Source organism: Armigeres subalbatus, chromosome 3, assembly GCF_024139115.2.
Source record: "Armigeres subalbatus isolate Guangzhou_Male chromosome 3, GZ_Asu_2, whole genome shotgun sequence".
Taxonomy (NCBI): Eukaryota; Metazoa; Arthropoda; class Insecta; order Diptera; family Culicidae; genus Armigeres; species Armigeres subalbatus.
The window spans coordinates 39866590-39876893 of NC_085141.1; the positions used below are offsets into that span (position 1 = coordinate 39866590).

General features: G+C 37.3%; 1 long non-coding RNA gene across 1 annotated transcript; it reads right to left on the reverse strand.

Moving 5' to 3' along the window:
• Window positions 1-6231: 6231 nt before the first annotated feature.
• Window positions 6232-6898, reverse strand: LOC134224480 (uncharacterized). The gene is made up of 3 exons (XR_009982951.1): window positions 6594-6898; window positions 6421-6536; window positions 6232-6360 (listed from the first exon to the last, which is right to left on the reverse strand). It is a non-coding gene; the product is annotated as an uncharacterized LOC134224480 (long non-coding RNA).
• Window positions 6899-10304: the final 3406 nt, after the last annotated feature.

Consider the following 10304-nt stretch of genomic DNA (forward strand, 5'->3'; position numbering starts at 1 on the left):
GAGGAGAAGACGGCACATGCTGTGCAACAGGATGATGCGAACTATGTGCAATGGAAAGGAAAATAATGCTACTTATGCTCTCAACATCTCTCACGCTCTCATAACTTACGATGGTATTGGTATTAATGCTAAGCATTGCATGCCAGGGTTGAAGCAGTATGGTGAATATGTTTTTAGTTGCGTTACCTTTTTGAAAGTGTTTTTCTTGGAAGGCTGTTTGGCCATATAAGAGTTGACGTGAAGTCCACGAAAAGCCTAGGAAGTCGTGTGATGTTCGTAGCCGCACACTACGAAAAACTCATGTAAGTTTACATACAATTGGATGCACATAAAGGGAGCGACCCGACTGACGTACATTTAAGTCTGTTCTTGAAATTACACGACGGCAAGGACCCAAAAACAATTCCACGCCGTGACGTAAAAATAAATGTTTCTTATTTTCACGTCTTACTTGATACTTGATGGGCTACAGCTCTTCGATGAACCTACGCCGAATGGAGTATCCTTCTCCACTGGACTCGATCCTGGGCCAATCGCTTCCAGTCAGTCGCCCTGAACATTGAGCGCCCTCCGGTCCTCTTCAACTGCACAAAGCCATCGTGTTCCACGAAGCCTGCGGCCTCTTCCGGGTTCTCTTCTAAACATTGTCTTCGCTTGACGTTTTTCCGGCATACCAACTACGTGTCCAGCCCACCGTAGTCTGCCGTGTTGTATAAGCTTATTATCCGCAGCACCTTAAGCTCAAACACTCCGAAAGCTCTCCGATCAGCCTCCTTTAACGTCCATGTTTCATGGCCGTATAAAGCCACCGGAACAATCAGAGTAGTATACAGCGCGAGTTTTGTTTTCATTTGCAGACTACGGGACTTAAGCTGGTGAAAGCTGAGGAGACTGACCCAGTGAGCGACGTGAGGCTTTTTCGTGCATACATGATATATTTTTTCGAAGTTTTGGCAAGTTAGTGGAACAGGAATTTGATGCGGAAATTGCATTCCTCAACGGTAGATGACGACGTTATTGATGATCTTTCAGGAATGTGCTGCGGCAAATGTCCAGGCTGCATCATCTGGAACCCAGGAATATCAATTATTCAAAGTGCTCAGGAAGAAAGGAAGAATTGGCCGCAGTTAGGTACCACAATAACATTAAAGTAACAAAATTTTGCTTTCTAGATATATTACTAAAGGAGGATTATAATGGTAAGTTTTTGTTATTTACAATTCTTTTTCAACTTATTTTGTGACACAATTCAATGATAATTTTCCGGAACCCACCAGCACCACAGACCGATAGGTTAACTTTAGAGTGGCCAAGTGTTCGTATTTTTTAGTCTTCTCCGTTTGCGGGATCACACACCGTATTGTGTTCTTGTTCTGTTCGCTTAAGGCAATGCGTTGTCTAAAACAAATTGTACATTTTTTGACGTAGGACTTACGTCTCTCTTTACTATACCGGGTGTCATTTCAAAATACAGGGTTGTTACGACTACGCGGATTTCGCGATTTTCGCGGATTTCGCGGTTTTCGCGGATTTGGCGCGGATTAACATAACGATTTTAGGGTTTCGCGCGGATTTGGCGCGGATTTAGTTTTAGGTGAAAATTTGATAAATAAAATGCTAGATCTAAGGACGTTTATTAGTTTTATGTCTTTCTGGATCTTTCATTAGCACATGTTGTTGAGAAAAAAAACTTACGTTTGAAGGCTATTAACATTATTTTTCGGATATGTCCAAGCCCTTATTGAATGACATGTATTATACTCAGGGAATCAATTTTTATTGGATGCGCACGCAAAACAAGCGACAAAAGAACCAACGACAAACCTTTGGTTTTGTCGGAGATAATAATGACAAAGATTCGAAAATTTTTGTCAGGAACAAAAAAGAAGACAATTTTGCTACTAACTTTTTATCCCGTTATTTTGCATTATCTCTACAGCAAATTTGTTTTTTTTGCTATCATAGTTTCTGCTTCTATGGAAATATTCGAGAATCTAACTATGATTACAAAATTAGCATCGTATTCTCGGAAATATCAGAGCATGTCAGGCAAATGATTCTTGTCATATTGTCATATTGGGTTCTGATAAAGGTTTGTTGCGAGGTGCGTTTGTCAGTCACAAACTCTGCTGACGACAAAGGGTATATTGTTAGGCGTTGCGCGGATATTGATTCCCTGATTGTACCACTTGTTGCTATTTTTAATCCATTCTGAAACATACAGGAAATCAATCATGTCTATTGAAGGACATGAACATCCATTTTCACCTTGTCAATTTCCTTTGTAATTCCGAGATATCTGTCAGTTTCTGATTGATTATTTCCTTTACGATGAACCATTTAGCATGATACTTATATCATCATATTTCCACAGCATAAAAAGATTTTTGTAGCATTTAAAATCCGAAAAGTTATAAAAATAAATATTCGCGGAATTTCTTCAATTTCTGTAAACATTTCTCAAACGATTCCCGCAGTAATTTATTAGGAGACTTCCGCAAGGCTCTGAAGATTTTCCGCAGGTTGTGCACCAATTCTCAGAGAAGTTTCCGCAGATATTCTCAGAGATTATGGCTAAAATTCCAGTACGGTCAAAATAAAAAAAAGAACGGTCGAAAAAACGGTAAATCAATTACCACTAAAAATGTTGTCGGAATTTATGCATGAACTCTTAGAGAAACTTGCTACAAGAATTGAAGGAGAAGTAACATACTAATAACGGACTAATTTTTGCTAAAGTTTACGCAAATTATTCTGCCAAATTCCTAACAAATTTATGCTGAAATTTCTGAAAATATTCCTCTGCAATTTCCGAAGGAACTTACGCTACAAATCAGGATTCTGACTGGCAAATCAACGGAGCATAAGCAACCATGAATTCAAATAATTGTTTTTACAGAAGTTTTGTTTAAAACCGGAGCTGTAATGTCTAATTCCTTAATATCTACGCAAGTTTGTCTTGTGATCATTAATTACAACAAAGTTGCATAATAACAAGTTTATCTATGATCAATTTTGATCAAATCTGATCTGAACATTATTTGTATATCAATGTATCTTGTGCCAAACTTTATTGGCAGATAAAAGTGAGGTTAAAAACAAAGGATCATCATTCGATAAATTGATGATTGACACGTTCTGTGCACTGTCTCTTGTGTTCAAAATGGAAGAAAATTTTTGATAATGATTTTTATTTTTACGATTGAAGTGATGAGAGAGCGTAAAATTTGATTTCAGTTTTAAAATTTTTCGAAACCTAACCTCACTTTTAATTGCCAATAAAGTTTGATCAACAAAAAAACAACTGACAATAACGGAGCAAAACATGCAAAAACCATCATCATTTAAAAAGCGGTGCCTATTTAAATAGTTTTGGCTGTTTAGTTCTTGTTCACTTAGCTTCAGTACTTCTAGTAATGATAAGGCCATCTAGAATGGTTGAAATACTAACTGCGGGTTACTTAGTATGTAGAGAAAATGCTAATATAATATTAAGTTGAAAAATAGGCTAAGTTCCAGTTGGAATGTATTGCCATTAAAGAATAAGAATATTATAAAAAGGATTTCATGTCGCGCGGAAATGGCGCGGATTTGATTTTAGTCGGCGCGGATTTGGCGCGGAAAATATTTCAGGATCTCCGTAACAACCCTGTATTCAAATCGACCGCGTTACGCTGTGTTGAAAGATTTTAAACGTTAATAGCGTTCGTCTCAGTGGACGAATTTCTGCGGTAAGCCAGATTTCAAGTATGCCTTCCATGTCCATGCTTGATAAGACCCGAAAAACTTGTTTCAATAGGCATGAAACTGTTTTCAATGAAAACATTGAGATCAAGGGAACCTATAAATATGGGTACCGCATAATTCTTGCATCATTCCATTACCACGTTCTGATTGGTGCAGACACCAGCGAATGAGCAGCCGCTGGGTCTGCCGAGAAGCCATAAAATAGCGCAACGCGATTTTTCCTTTCATTCTGACCGGGACAAGCGAAGCAACCGCATCATCGATTGAACAGCACTCACACCTTTTAGCAGGGAATGAAGTCTGCACCGACCGCTTTTTCGGCTCGACACCATCGAAGCGACCATCATCAGCCGAAACCTAGCCAGTACATCAGCAGTCCCTCCCTACAGACCCGACAAGGCCACAATGCTGAGCAGACACCGGCAGTAGCAGCACAGTCGAGCCGAGACCGGCCGGCATCGGTGCTGGGCCGAGACCACGGGACTGACACTTGTATACCTCCACCACAGTTTGTTTCGTAGTCAACATTGAAAATTCCGCACTGACAGCCATAAGGATAATCACGGGAAGAAAAGAGATAGGTGCGATCCACACTGACAGTTCCATAAACGAAAAGCAGATGAAAAGAGACTGCATCTGTACTACGAAAACACAACCAAAACATCAGACCCCCGGCCTAGAGTCCTACAAGAAGAGTAACGTCATGTGCCACGTTTGACAGGTCTCCTGCTCGTTTGGAACGCGCATTTGTATGGAACTGACAGACGATTCTGTTCCAATTCTGACACTTGACGACACTGTTATTATAGTCACTGTACCCCGGCCGAGACAGGCTGAAGAAAAGCCACATGATGCAACATGTATGTCCAAAAAACAAACGGTTCTTCAGAGAGCCAATCATAGAGATCAATATCAATGCTTTCAATACCCTTCGGGATAGAAATTGTACTTGGGTGCCAAATCCAATATTCTAGAGATTTTATGCGTGATTTTCATAAATAGCGTCAAAACTAACAGTGGATAATTTTTCTGATTTAACCGCGAAGTGGACGAAGGACTTCGCTTGACCATGCCTTTAAAGATTCATAAGATGTCCAAATCTCTCACATAATCTTATTTGGATAAAAATCACCGATAACAGCTCAAACATTAATAAACTATCAATCGATTTTTCACCAAATGTTGGATTTTTAGCATTGATAAAAAAATATGTAGATAAACATTGTTTGATACTGACCGCACACAAAGCGAACGTGACTGAATGATCGTCCCATGTTACCAATTCTAAATCTTATCACCCGAAATTCCATGTCCGGGTGTTTCCTTCCTTCTACTACTAACAATGTTGTCTCAGAAAAGAACACGTACTTCCCACCTGAACTGCAATTCTAAGCTCGCTTGCCCGGCTTATTGGCCTGTATCTAGCGAAAAGTCCCGTTAGGAAATAGACGTCAGCAGCGAACAACAAGCGTAAAAAAGAAGACGCCCTTCTCGAATACGTTGATGATGATGACGCTTTGGCTGACAAAGAAGCGGGATACAAGACACTAGCTGATTGGCCCACCAATTGGGAAGCAGAGAAGATTCAAAATAAGGTATAAAAGAAAAGTGCATTCGCTCGCAGAGCATTCACTGTACCCTTTGATCAACCGCCGGTCGTCATTGTCCCTGAAAAATAAGCTTGCTGTCTACAAGCAAATCATCCTCCCTGTGATCGAATATGGCATGCCGGTCTGGGAGAGCTGCGCTAAAACCCACCACCTCAAACTTCAACGAGTCCAAATGAGGATGATCCTCAACACCCCTCCCAGGACAAGAACATCCGAGGTTCACCATCTGGCCGGAATAAAAACCTTACATGAACGCTTTGGTGAGTGTAAAGAAAAGTTTAGGGTCCGTTGCTTGCACTCGGACCAACAAGCGCTTAGGGCGCTAGTTCCAATCTAGGTTATCAAATTTTTATTGTAAATATTAGTGTACATAGTAGTTAGGTTATCAAATTTTTAAAAACACACTAGCGCCTCCTGAAGGCCGTCATGATACATTATATTTTAAAAATTAAGTAGAAACATAAAAATAATAATAATAATAATTAAAATTGAAGTTGAAGGGCCAAGCCGGCCGATCACTGTACATGTTAAAAATAATTGTAGAACAAAAAATGTGTAAATAAAGAAGAATTTTACTACTACACGCAGAAAAAACTATTTTAAAAACAATAATATCTAACATAAATTCAAAAAGAATCTCACATTGTTTTATGGTAATAAGAATTATTGTTGTTTCAACAATCCAGTATTATTGTTTTAACATAAGCTTTGAAAGCTATGGTTTCAGAAAGCTTTCATAAGTTTTCAACATTCTATATGATAACAAAAATAATATTATTGAATTTAAAAGAGATTTATTGTTGATTCAAAAAGAGAAGTATGTTTGTTCCAATCAACAAATTGGTTGTATGTATATAAATAGTGAAATGCATTATTGTTTTCAAATCAAAATGTTTTTTTTTATTTTTTTCTTTATTATATTTGCTACATTTCATTATTTTTTTTTATTCTTCCTACTGTACAACGTTTTTTTTTAACTGGCTGGATTTATGTCGATATTTTTCTGAAACAGTATCATAAATGATTATACTACTTATTTCTAATGGAAATTTATTGCATTTACCTGGTTACATCTCCGTGGATTTATTTGAGGGAAATTCCATTTTCCCTACTTATCGTATGCTTGATATGATGTCTCAGTGAATGGTTGCCGTGCCACATTTTTAAACCAAATGAGTTCTGAAAATAATATTTTGAACGATTAGTGGTCATAAATTAAAATATAGATTAACAAACCTTGATAATTAGCAACAACAGTCCTCTGTATATTATGTCCGGTTCATTTTTGTCCCCTTGAAAAATAAACTTTTTTTTTGTTGATTTGATGCAAACTCGGTTTGTTTACTAAAATTAAGCCAAACAACCATTAATACCCTATATGATTTTGGTAATTAATTTTAATAGACACATTCAAATAAATACAAATATTTTATTGTATTGTATAAGTACTGTAAAAATGATAAATTTAACGTAGAATCAATAAAACTGGACTGGTTAATAATAACAAATCTAACAAGCATGTTATTATTGAGCGTGTTTATTATCTCACTAACTAAAGCTAAATGGTCCGTTTACTGGCGCTAAACGTCAAAATTATATACTTGCCACACAAGATACATTTTCATGCAATTGCTAGGCATTGGAAAGCTTACAATTGATATATATAATAATAACAATGGAAATGCTAATAGAACAAAAGTTGAAAACAAGCCAAGTTCCAGTAGGAATATAGAGCAATTGAAAAATAAGAAGCATTACTGTAACATTCAGTAAAAGAAATTTAAGCATGTTGAATGTTTGTTAAAGGTTTTTGTAGTTTTCAAGGAAGCATAATAAATGTCGGATATTGTTCACGAAAACCCACTGAGGTTATTTTAAAATGTATACATTGAAGTCATGTGAGCTTTTTTTAAAAGCTCATTTCTAATAAGTATTGTTGAAACAATAATACTTTGCTATTGATGTTATGTTAGTAAATCTTGTTGAAACAATAAATTACATAGTATATTCAATAAAATGTGACGACATGAAAACAACAATCATATTTTTTGGTTCAATATTAACAGTTTTCTGTCCGTGTACTACTCGCAGAGCATTCAGTCTTTTTTATATCATCACTAGAAATTCGCGGTTATTTGAAAAGATCGTTTTCTTACTTTTTGCACTTAGCCAAAGCAAACAGCCTTTTTCAAGGCCCTAAGAGTTAAAAATAATGTTCTCCTTCAGTCGCTATCCTTTTGGGTTAGAAAACTTTTCAGTGGAAGGGCTGAGATACAGTCTACATTAGACTGGCCCAAAATGCATGAAATCCTGAATTTCAAACCTTGCACCCTTAAATGACAGTTTGGGGGTCCCAGAAGCTCCCCTGAAAATTTCAGCTCATTCGGTCCAGTGGTTGGCGTGCGCAAATGGCTCAAAGTTTGTATGAGAAAAGTGATCCAAATGTATGGGGAAACACCGTTTCAGTTTTTCTTCTTGGCGCTGTAGTCGACGGATTCCTGTTGTGGACAAAATGTAGAACCTTTTTTATATAAGGAAGCGACTGGTGAAGACCGGATGTAAATCCCTTTGAAATTGGCCAAGTTATAAGCATCCAAAGTCGAGGGTTTCGAGCGTGTCCCCCAGGGGTGTTTAAAATGAGAGCAACGTACCACCGACCATTGCGGCGGCGATGCAGGCGGAGTCCCAAAATTGTCTTCTGGAACTGGTGAAAGACAGGCAAACGAAGTTTGCAAATTGATGAATGCATGGGAACTAAGCGATCGCATCTGTGCAGTGGGATTTGATACAACAGCAGCAAATACAGGAATCAAAAAAGGCGCTTGTACCCTAATCGAGAAGCGGATTGGCAGAGATCTTTTATGGCTGGCTGTAGGCATCATATTGCCGAAGTTTTGATGACAGCAGCTTTGGAAAAGCTATTTCCTTCTAAAGGCCCTTCTTCAAGTATTTTTATAAAATTTAAATCGGCATGGCCTACTATGGATCAATCCTTTGATGAAAATATGGTAGACGAAAACATTACTGAGATCCTTGGTGATGAAACACAACATTTGATTGAATTTTTGAAAAACCAACTCAATATTCAACAGCAACGACAAGACTATAAAGAGTTGCTAAATTTATCTTTAGCATTTCTTGGTGTGAAAAGAATTAAATTTTCGCCACCATGAGCACATAGCAATGCCAGATGGATGGCGAAAGCAATATATTGTTTTAAAATATGGCTGTTTAGAGGCCAATTTGACATGACCGATGATAAAAGGCGAAAAATTCCAGTAATGTGTGCTTTTATTTTACGAGTTTACATTTGGTCTTGGTTTAAAGCTCCTTTACCCTCATCAGCAGCACGAAATGATCTAAACCTGGCAAAAAAATTGATAACTTTACGAGATGCTTTCCCTGATCAATCGAAAAATGTGTACTTTAGTGAAGAACTACTCGCTCTGGCTTTTTTCGACCCAGAAATATCTACTGATGAGAGAAAAGAAATGGCACACAATTTAAAATCTTGTAAGGGTGATAAAGTAAGAAAAATTTAATTGAAAGTATCTACGATAGATAAGTTGACTTCTTGTACGCTTTCGGATTTTCTTTCTCAAAATACGATGAATTTTTTTTTTTTAATTTCTGGAATATCTGCAAATTTTCTCAAAGAAAATCCTAGTATATGGGATGAATTGGAAGAATTTGTTGAAAGTAGAAATACAATTAATTCATCTTTGGTAGTGAATGCCTGTGCTGAAAGAGGAGTTAAACTAGTTCAAGATTTTTGTGGAAAACTGTCAAAAAATGAAGAACAGCTTCAATATCTTCTCAAAGTTGTTCAACAGCATAGGCAAAATTTTCCAGGTTGCACTCGCTCTGTTATAAAGGAAGGCATAGCAGTTGAAATAAATAATTAATATAGGTATAAGTGTTGTTTGTTGATAACTTTGTAGTTTTATACAGTTAATAAATTATGCTATAAACATTATAAATGTTGTTTGAAAAATATATAACTTATATAACACCCCTGGGGGACACGCTCGACACCCTCGACTTTGGGTGCTTATAACTTGGCCAATTTCAAAGGGATTTACATCCGGTCTTCACCAGTCGCTTCCTTATATTAAAAAGGTTCTACATTTTGTCCACAACAGGAATCCGTCGACTACAGCGCCACCTAGAAGCAAAAAACTGAAACGGTTGCGTTTCCCCATACATTTGGGTCACTTTTCCCATACAAACTTTGAGCCATTTGCGCACGCCAACCACTGGACCGAATGAGCTGAAATTTTCAGGGGAGCTTCTGGGACCCCCAAATTGTCATTTAAGAGTGCAAGGTATGAAATTCCAGACTTTTCACTTTTTCCATATAAGCTTGGGCCACTCTAAGTCTTCATCCCCTGCTGAGCCAACTTGTGGTTTATTTCAGGCAGTCCTTCAGTGGGAAGGTTGCCACTGTCGAGGCTGATATTTCGTGACCGGACAGATACTTCCTGAATTTTTTTTTTGATGATTCTTGTTCGAGGTAGATTTGATTTCTGTGTCGGTTTGATGAGAAGAATTTGCCAAGGAATGGTATGCAACGCCGATTATTTATCCAAAATAGTTGATGTGCGAAATTTGGACATATTATGTATCTTAAAGGCATGGTCAAGTCAAGTCCTACGTCCACTTAGCGGTTATGTCACAGACATTACCCACTTTTCTTTTTATACTTTATTCTTGATTTTTTTTATGTTTTTCAATGCCTAAAACCTAAAAAAAAATTATCGTTTAGTATTTTGAAGCTGCAATTCCACTATATGGTGCCATTTTTTTTATGTACAATTGAGAATAAAATATGTTGGAATGCATTCATAAACTTACGTTCCATTAGTGAATACAAACCAGGGCAATTATATGCTCCTAAATCCAATCATCTAAAAAGGCTTAGTTCTTTTTCCGGTAATTTGCGTTACT